Source organism: Zingiber officinale, chromosome 1B (genome assembly GCF_018446385.1).
Source record: "Zingiber officinale cultivar Zhangliang chromosome 1B, Zo_v1.1, whole genome shotgun sequence".
In the NCBI taxonomy this organism is placed as follows: domain Eukaryota; kingdom Viridiplantae; phylum Streptophyta; class Magnoliopsida; order Zingiberales; family Zingiberaceae; genus Zingiber; species Zingiber officinale.
In genome coordinates this window covers 113,695,710-113,706,180 of record NC_055986.1, presented here as the reverse complement: position 1 = coordinate 113,706,180, position 10,471 = coordinate 113,695,710, and positions in this window count along the sequence as shown.

The window sequence follows — 10,471 nt, the reverse complement described above, 5'->3', positions numbered from 1 at the left end:
CAATAACAATAAACAAAATCAAGAAACAAACACTGCAAATTATAAAATAAAGTAAGCAACTATTACTTAGTTCTTACCCGCATCATATGTTTCATCATTTTTTGTGCATCCAATTATAACTAATGCTCTTCCAAATCCCCCTGCTTTGTTGATTTACTTCAACAACTCCACATTTACTATCTCACTTTGACTATCAATATCATCGAGAAAGAATACTTCAACACAAGTGAAAAATCCATTCGTGACCATTTCTTCACGTCCTATGCTCTGGTCATTGAAGGAGTAATAAGGAATCCATAGGTAGGCCGCCTAATGTAGTGCACTATTAAGACGATTACGACTTTTCTCATCAATAATATCAATAACCGGATGAAAGTGAAGCTTTTAATTTTTGAATGTCACTTTAATCTCCTCTCTCACTCCAAGTAATTCTCTATACACAAAATCCATAGATAACTTCTTATCCCCATTAACAAGACGAACCAACTTAATTAAAGGGACAAACACCTTCAAGCAAAAACTTACCTCATTCCAAAAAGAGGCACTCATAGTGGTATTATATGCAACCTTCTCCTTTGCACTCTTTGAATGTTAACATCATTCTTCACTAGCACTCTTAGTTCACTTTTCTTCTCCATAAATATTTGCAAAGTTAGAAAATTGTGTTACTCTTGGCCTCACTATATCCTTTCTTTATTTTTTGTAAACTTTATCATCATTGATAATATCTTGTGATGTGCATAATAAAGATTGCCAAGCTCTCTGCTTTCTCAATCACCCCTTTGAACTTAGGTTGGTTCCCAATTCCTTGAAGCATAAGATTCTCAGTGTGAGTTGCGCATGAAGTCCAAAATATATGCGACCTCTTATCCTTCAACAAATCTTTTGCCACTATATTATTTGAAGCATTGTCTATTACCACTTGAACTGCACTTTGGGGCTCATTTTCTTCAATGTACTTGTCCACATATTCAAATATATAATTCCTGGTGTGTGTTTCATCCGATGCTTCCCTAGAAGAAAGGAAAATTATGTCTTCTTTACAATTGACATACAAATTCATGATATTTCTTCTTTTCCAATCGATCCAAGCATCGGTCAAAATTGAGCAACTATTCAAAGCTCATTCTTCTTCTTGCTTCTATAATAGACTTTTAGTTCTATCTATCTCTTCCTTCAATAAGGGCTCCCTTAATAGGTATTGAGTTAGAGCACGATAACCTGGGCTAAATTGTCCAACCGCTTTCGGAAACCTCTTAAAGCTATCATTGTCAATGACATAAAAAGGAATATCGAACTTGTACACCCATCGAACTAAATATTAGTGTACACTGTGTGCCCTTTGCTTCGAAAGTACATCAATAATATTTTGTTATTGTTTTGTCTTCTTATTTTCACTCAATGAAGATTCAGGATCAATAACGGATACAAATCAATCCATAGGGCCAAGACTAAGCGGGTTTATTCTTGTTTTTAGACTCTCTTCATCTTCCTCATATTCTTCAGGAACAACTTCTCCTCTCACCTCCATTTTATTTATATTCTTTTATTTCTTTTTTGTTCTTTCTTCTTCAATAACATTCTTATAATTCACTTTATCCTCATCAGAAGACTTTTTACACAGCGTAACATTTCCCATGATATTGACATGTTGTTTGCTCATATAAATTTAAATTTCACCACTAGTAATTTTTTCACATAACTTACATTTCAACTTATTCAAATTTTTAGGATCCACCAAGTCGCAAATTTCCATCCAACATCATTCAAATTATGCTTCGAAGATGTATCAATCTCCGATATTAAATTAGAAGCTTCAGAAGATATAGTACTTGACAGTTTACTACATAAGTAAAAAATTATCAATACCAATTTAAATAAAAAATCATTTGAGTCCAGCAATGGTTATCAAGCATTCAAGAAAATAATTATCAATTCAAGACAAGCAATAACATACAAGATTTAATAACATACAATTGAATTTTATTAATCAACTTAAACCCATAAATGTTCTTACTAACCTCGCAGAAGGAAAAGTTACTAGGAAGAAAAGGAGGTGGTTGTTGAAGGCTGGAAAAGAGGGAATAAGGTGTTGTGCTCCGACCCAGTAGTTAGGGTTGTTTTTCCTTCATCGTTGGTAGCCTTGGCTAGCTACAATGAGCTCCAACTGTCAATGTTAAGAAATAGAGCAGGGTGCTGGTGGCTGTTGGTTGGGATAAATGTAGCAGTAGCTAGGGCAACAGCTAGGGCTGATACTGCGGCTGTTGGAGAAGAAAATGGTAGTAAAGATGCTGCTCTTTGATGAAGAAGAAAAAGGGGAGGGAGAAGATGAAGAGGTGGTCCCTACTCAAAGAGGGAAAACCTCTTTTAAACGATTTAAAATTTAAAATATAAACCTCTTTCATCCCCGCTAATCGATTGATTTACTCATCAATCAATTGTCAAGTTCAATTGATTCGGCAAGCTTCTGTTCCTCGAAAAAACTCATGCCAATCAATTGGTCATTCGATTGGAAATCAATCAGCCAATTGATTCAGTGGGCTTCTGTTTCTCGCGAAACACATGCCAATCGATTGGCAGTGTTCAATCGATCAACCAATTGATCTAGAAGGCTTTTGTTTTAAAATAAAATCAGACGCCCTGTGCCTAAGCGACGCCTAGCCACCTAAGCGGCCGATTAATGTGAGGATGCCTACTGGCATCGCCTTTGTAAAAGGCAAGGCGTGGGTAGTGGTCCACTGCCTAGGCGCCGCTTAGGCGGTCTTAAGTGGCGCCTTTTAGAACACTGAACTTGCTTCACTTGAAGGGTCTTTTATCCTCTTTTTTAAGACGGGAAGAGGATTCATTTAGAGAATGAAGTCTTAATAGATAATACTTGGCATTGGTATTAATGAGGGGACACTAGGCATAGCTGAGGTTGAGGGATCAAATCTCGAGGTTGGCGGGGCGTAAATCCTTGCACCCTGTGTAACTCTTCCTCCCATCCATTTGTGTCCTCAGTTATTGTGATTTACCTCTGTTGGAGCAATCTAGGTGACTTACGTTTTTATGTCTGGGCAAAGTTTAAGTTAGATTTATTATTGTATTTGATGTGCCTTTGAGTATGAAGGTACAGGAAAGTCTAAGTGTGATATTGGCAAAGGAGGAAAGTTCAAGGGTGAGTCTTGGTTGTGTAAGTTTAAGCATATAGTATTGGCAACGTAAGTCTAAGTGGGATCTTGGCAAAGGTGAAGTCTTGAAGGCGTGACCTTTTAGCAAAGGAAGATCCGACAACAATGACAAGGCCGAAGGAAGCTCTTAAAGGCAAAGCATGAAGGAAAGGGAAGCATTTGAGGGACACAAGGTTGATGAAGGAGACTAGAAGGCAAGGTCAAGGTTGTGTAGCGAGGATGAGTGCATGAGAGAATGTCTTGAGGTAAACCCTAGGTTTAGGGTTTACCAGTTAACTGGTGTATGTACTAGTCGACTGGTGGTTGGACTAGAAGAGAAGAGAATGCTTCTATTCTCTCAACTAAAATGGACTAGTTGACTGGTCCTGACACCAGTCGACTGGTATCGAGCCGTTGGATTGTAATTGTTGAATTCAACAGAGGATCAATCAACTGGTGGTGTGACTAGTCGACTAGTAACGAGAAAATAGCTTGGTGTTTTCCTCTCGAACTCTACTTAATATAGCTCGGGGTGACTGGCTTGGGTGACAAAATTAGAGGTGGTTAACCTTTAATAGAATCTCCCAAGCTCAGAGGTAATTCAAGAGATCTTGATCGAGTTGTGGTGATGTTTCTTCACCGACAAGGAGGATCGAGCTAGCCGGAGTTTCAGGGATTAATCCACTGATGGATTGAGAGATCGTCCACCTTATGGACATCCATAGAGTATGAGTCCTAATATCCGAACCACGTAAATCAACGTGTTAGACTTTTGATGTTTTGTTTATTACCTCTAGATTTTAGCTTTCTACTTGTTAGTTTTATTTTTATATTCCGTTGTGTGCTAACAAGTTGTAGGAAGAGAATGTTGGGTGAGAAGCTATTCACTCTCTTCTAGCGAATGTTAAGGTCCCAACAACCTCTTCCATGTTGGTCTTGAGATGGACTGATGGGGATGCTAGGGCAAGCACTTCCCCTTTTGCCACTTTCTTCATCGGAGAGAGAGTTTTGCCACAAGAGAGAGAGAGAGAGTGAGAGCTGTAAACTCATCAATGCCACCACAAGAAAGTACTTTAGTTTTTATTGGATGAATTATGGATTTTTCTAAAAATTATTAGGCTTGGAAGGAGTTGAAGGCTGAAAGCCTACTAAAGACTAGTGTAAGAAATTGCAATAGTTTATTTGAACCAATGTGTCTTTTTTAAAATGAATTGTTCATGTCTCTTCAAAATGAATTGTTCTTAAACCAATGTGTCTCTTGGTTGGATGGTTGCATCTTTTAAAAAAACATGTTAATTCATGGAAAGACACCAACCTCTATATAAATTCAACATATTTCTATTGATTTTCACATATATCTATGGCAACTCAATATTTTTACTAGATATTGTGTTGAAGGGTTGGTGTACTTTGGGGGTGATTTACAGATAAAACTCGTTAGCAAACTTTGAGTAGTGAGGACAAATAAAATCTTAAAGGAAAGTATTTTTCATACGCCTCAACTCAAGCGTTTCGATATGTTGCAAATCCGTTCAACCTTTATATTTCTATGTTTCCATATTGCAAAATCCAACAATCTTTAAGGTTTTATTTTTGCAATGGAAACTGAAAAGAATATGCCATCTTTTCTCAATCCAAATATTCAACTTGATTGATTTGACGACATCAATTTTATCTATTGAAATGGAAAATTATTCTTCATACTCACTGTTCTCAAGGTTGTATATGTTTTTGATCCAAAGTTGGAGCCATTTCCAAAACCAAAGGATGATGATTTTGATACGGTCAAGGCTACACAGAAGAAGCGTGAAGAAGATGTGATAATATGCGTGGTCATATTCTTAACGCTCTCTTTGATAGACTCTATGATCTCTACAACTCACTTGAATCTTCAGTAGAGATATGGAATGCACTTGAATACAAATACAAAGACGAAAAGAAGGTACAAACAAATTTCTTATCTTGAAGTGTTTTGAATTTGTCATGATTGATATTAAGTCTGTTTTTGATCAAATACATGAACTACAACTCATTGTTACCAAGCTTCATGAATTAAAAGTGAAAATTTCTGAATCATTACAAGTGGGTATAATTATTGCTAAATTACCCCAAAGTTGGAATAGTTATAGAAAGGAACTTTTGCATAGCAGAGATAATTTAACCTTGGAAAACTTGCAAAAATATTTGAGGATTGAAGAGTAAGACTGTCTTGTAATCCCAAGCGCAATAGTAATGAATCCTCTAAAGTTAATGTTGTCGAAGCAAGTAAGTTTAAAAATAACTTCAAGGTCAGTAATGACAGAAAGTTCAAGAAGCCCGTAAATGGCCAAAAAAAGTTTCTTGGTAAATATTTCAATTGTGACAGGAAAGGTCATCACAAAAATGACTGCAGGTACAAGAAAAAAAATCAATGTCAATAATACTAATACTATTGAAAAATAACATGAAGAAATTTGTGCAATGATCTCAAACATGGAAATTGGCATGATAATCGAAATCAACATGACTGTAACAAAGGCAAATAATTGGTGGCTTGATTATGGTGCTACCATTCATGTTTGCAACAACAAGAAATTATTCCTCAAGAACAAACTGTTCTCATGGAGAATTATAATGCAGCAATGTTTGCGGAAAAGAAATGGTGTATATTGAATTTTCGTTTGGAATGAAAATGACTTTGAACAATGCCTACTATGTTCCTGACATTTGAAAAAAATTTGTATATGCCAGTCTTATGTGTAAGAATGGGCTTAAGTTTGTATTTGAGGGTAATACATGTATTGTATCAAAGAATGAGTCCTTCGTAGGAAAAAGTTGTTTATGTGAAGACATGTATAAGCAAAGTGTTAATGATAATAAAGCTATGAATTCTGTTTATCTTGTTGACTCTTTAGATGTTTGGCATGCTCGTTTAGCACACTTAAATTTTAGATCTTTATAATATATATCTAAACATGGTTTAATATGTCTAAACATGGTTTAATTAATTGTAAAGATACAAAATATGATAAGTGTGAAATTTGTATACAAACAAAAATGACTAAGAAACAATTTCTAAAAGTTGAACGAAACACATAAATATTAGATATCATTTATACTGATATTTATTATTGTTGCGTAAAGAAGGGGGCAACACCTCTCAATCTTGTGGTTCCCAAGAAGAGAAAGAGAGAAAGAGATCGTGTGGATCAACAAGACAAAGATGCACAAAAGGAGAGCAAACACGAGGAAGGAGAAGAAGAGTTATCGTGGTTCGGCGTCGTGCCTACTCCATAAAAAAAAGGATGAAGCTTGATTAGAATTCTCTCTACACAAGAGAATCACATCCAATGATTCTTGTGATTGTTATTGTACAATAGGTTTACAATGATCCCTATAAATAGTGCATAAACTTCAGATCCGGTAAAATCATAACAGAATTTTGTTGTGAAAAATTACAATAAAATTTCTGTTATAAAAACTATAACAGAATTCTGTTATATAAAATCGTAATAGAAATTTTATTACAAAAAATCTTGATAGATTTTTCTTCCATAGCATTCATCGCATTGGCCTTCATCTAAATATGAGTTACCCGTCAACAATATTCACCTTAGCGAATATGCACCCCTTCGAAGAACATGAGTATCTGAATAAAGCTCCATCTGGATTTCTGGGTCTGGGCTTCCTTCCTCTAACATCTAAAGATATGGATTAAGTTTAAGCAATGCTTGAACTTCTCTGTGGTCATTGGCTTTGTCAGCATATCTGCAGCATTATCTGCAGTGTGAACCTTCTCAAGTTAAATTTTTTCAGAAGTAATCAACTCTTTAATCTTGTGAAACCTCACATCAATGTGCTCGGTTCTCGCATGATACACCTGATTCTTCGCCAAATATATAGCACTTTGACTATCGCATAACAACTTGACTCCACCTTACTGAACACTCAATTCTCTGACTAACCCTGTAAGTCATAAAGCTTCCTTCGTTGCTTCAGCTGTTGCCATGTACTCCGACTCCGTGGTAGACAATGCAACAATAGATTATATCATAGATTTTCAACAAATATGTCCTCTTATCACAGTGAACACATATCCTGTAGTAGACCTCTCGTTATCAAAAATTCTTGCATAGTTCGCATCTACGTACCCAGTAACTGAAGGATCTTCCGGTTGTCTACTGAACATGATGCCATAATCAGTTGTATTTCTCAAGTATATGAAAATTTACTTCACTACATCCCAATATGGTCGACCAAGATTTGAGAGAAACTTGTTTATCATACTAACTGCTTGCACCAAATTTGGTCTCGTGCAAACCATGACATACATCAAACAACAAACTGCACTGGCATAAGGAACTTTTGACATCTCCTGGATATCGTCATTCGTCTTTGGACATTGTGTACTAGATAAATTGAAATGATGTGACAGGGTGTGCTCACCGACTTTGCATTATTCATGTTAAACCTATCCAACACTTTCTCCACATAACTACGTTGAGACAACCATAATCTCCCTGCAGCTCTATCCCTATGAATCTTCATCTCAAGAATCTTCTTGGCCTCTCCCAAATCTTTTATGTCAAATTCCTTACTCAATAGCCTCTTTAATTTGTTAACCTCTTTCATATTTTTCACAACAATGAGCATGTCATCTACGTATAGTAGTAAGAAAATCAATGATTCATCTTCAAGTCTCTTCACATATATGCAGCAGTCATACTCACATCTCCTATATCCGTTTTGAATCATGTATGAATCAAAACGTTTATACCATTACCTAGGAGATTATTTTAATCCATAGAGCGATTTCTTCAACTTACAAACCAACCACTCTTGTTCGGGTTGACTAAATCCCTCAGCTTGTGATATAAAAATCTGCTCCTCCAAAATTTCATGAAAAAATACTGTCTTCATATCCATTTGCTCCAGTTATAAATCGTGATGTGCCACCAAAGCCAACACCGCTCTAATTGATGTATGTCTTACCACTGGAGAGAAAATTTCTTCATAGTCAATCCCCTTTTTTTATGAATACCCCTTTGCTACCAACCGAGCCTTGAACTTCACTTCTTCTCCCTCTGACATTGTTTTTTTTTTCTTTAATATCCACTTGCATCTTATAACTTTCTCTCTTTTAGGAAGTTCCACTAGATCCCATGTTTGGTTCTTATGTAATCACTCTATCTCCTCTGCTATAGTACTCGTCCACCTATCCTTCTCAGAGATGTGTATTGCCTTCTAAAAAGATTTAGGGTCTCCGCTACTAATGATAAGCGCATAAGATACCAAGTCTTCGAATCTATATTTAATGGGTGGTTTTACAACTTGTCTCGTTCTACCATCAACTACAGTGCGATGCTCTGTGTGCTTTGAGCTAAAATCATTGGAGTCATAAGTCTCTAGCTCCACCTGCATAACATCGTTTTCCATGTTGCTGTGTGGTGTTTCCTTTCCTTTTTCATGAGTACGTTGTAGCATAGTTTTCTTATCAAACACCATATCTATGTTAATCACCACCTTGTTTATCTTAGGATCCCAAAGTTTGAAGCCTTTAACTCCTTTCTGATACTAAAAAAAAATGCACTGATTTGACTTCGTATCCAGCTTTGATCTTTCTCCACTAGATTTATGCATATAGGCTGGAAATCCAAAAACTCGAAGATGAAAGTAATCTACTTGATTTCCTATCTATACCTCATCTGATACTTTGCCTTCTAGTACTGTCCTTGGTGATCTATTAATGAGATAACATGTCATGTTAACCGCTTCTATCCAGAAATTTTTTGCAAGCCCTGCATTCAGCCTGAGACATCTTATCTTTTCAATGATTGTCTTGTTCCACCTTTCTGCCATCCCGTTCTGCTGAGGTGTCCTGCGAACTGAGAAATACTACATTATCCCATGTTGCTGACAAAATTCCTGAAACTTTGAATCTGTGTACTCAATCCCATTATCTGACCTAAGACATTTGATCTTCCTTCCGGTCTGGTTCTCCACTTCAGTTTTCCACCTTTAAACTTTGCAAAAGTTTTCGACTTGTGACGCATAAAGTATACCCAGACCTTTCATGAGAAATCATCAGTAAAACTCACAAAATACAAGTGCCCTCCACGTGATACTACACTGGCTGATCCCCAGAGATCTGTATGTGTGTAGTCTAGAATCCCCTCTATCTTATTTGTTGTCGTCTTGAATTACAATTTGCTTTGTTTCCCAAGAACACGGAATTTGTAGAATTCAAGCTTGCACATTTTGACACCCTTCAACAAATCTCTCTTGTGAAGTTCTAGCATCCCACATTCACCCATATGCCCTAGCAGCATATGTCACAAGACAGTATTGTCTGATTCAGACTCCACCAAGGCAACTCCACCTACAATTGTAGTCCCTATTGACTTGTAGATGTTCCTTGCTACCTTTAGTCCTTTCATTATCATCAGAGCTCCCTTGCTGACTTTCATCATCCTTCTCACTAATTTGTAATTGCAACAAATATCATCCAGTGTACCTAGTAAGATCAAATTCTTCTTTAGATCAGTTCTGATCACATCATCAAATATCTTGATTCTAACGTTCCCTATGCCAATAACTTTGCATGATGCATCATTTTCCATCAACATTGTTGGGACCGAAAAGTAGCTAGAGGGGGGGGTGAATAGCTCGTCGCGTGCTTCGTCATTGGCGTTGCTTGTTTCTTCAATGATGTGCAGCGGAAATACAAGAAACAAAAGCATACAACGCTAACAAATGGATTTTACTTGGTATCCACCTCACAAGAGGTGACTAGTCCAAGGATCCACGCACACACACACACCTCCACTAATAAACACTCCTTTATGGTAACTACCAAAGGCGGAGAAGCCCTACAATCTCTCAATACAAGAAGAAAGGAAAGGGAACAAAATATAAGCAAAGCTTACAATGAAGTGCAGTAAAAGCCCTAACCCTAACTTCTCTTCTTCGCCTCTTGACTTGGACAAACCTTCCAAGAATCTTCAAGATCTGGCGTGGAGAGCTCTGTGGAGGAGATGTGGAGTCACCTGAGATGAATCGTATGAGTTCTGGAAGCACTTCTGAAGGAAACGCTCGCCTACAGCTAAATACGACGCCAACGGTCGGATCCCGATCGATTGGATTGCTCCTAATCGATCGGGGAGGCTTTGGATCGATCAACCGATTGATCCAGAGTGCCTCTGTGCTCTCTGGAATAGCCTGGATCGATCTGCTGATCGATCTAGGGCTTATCGTGCACAAACAGCAGGTCCCAATCGATCCACTGATCGATTGGGACCTCTGGATCGATCCAAAGAGGTTCTATTCGTGGGGACTCACCCGAT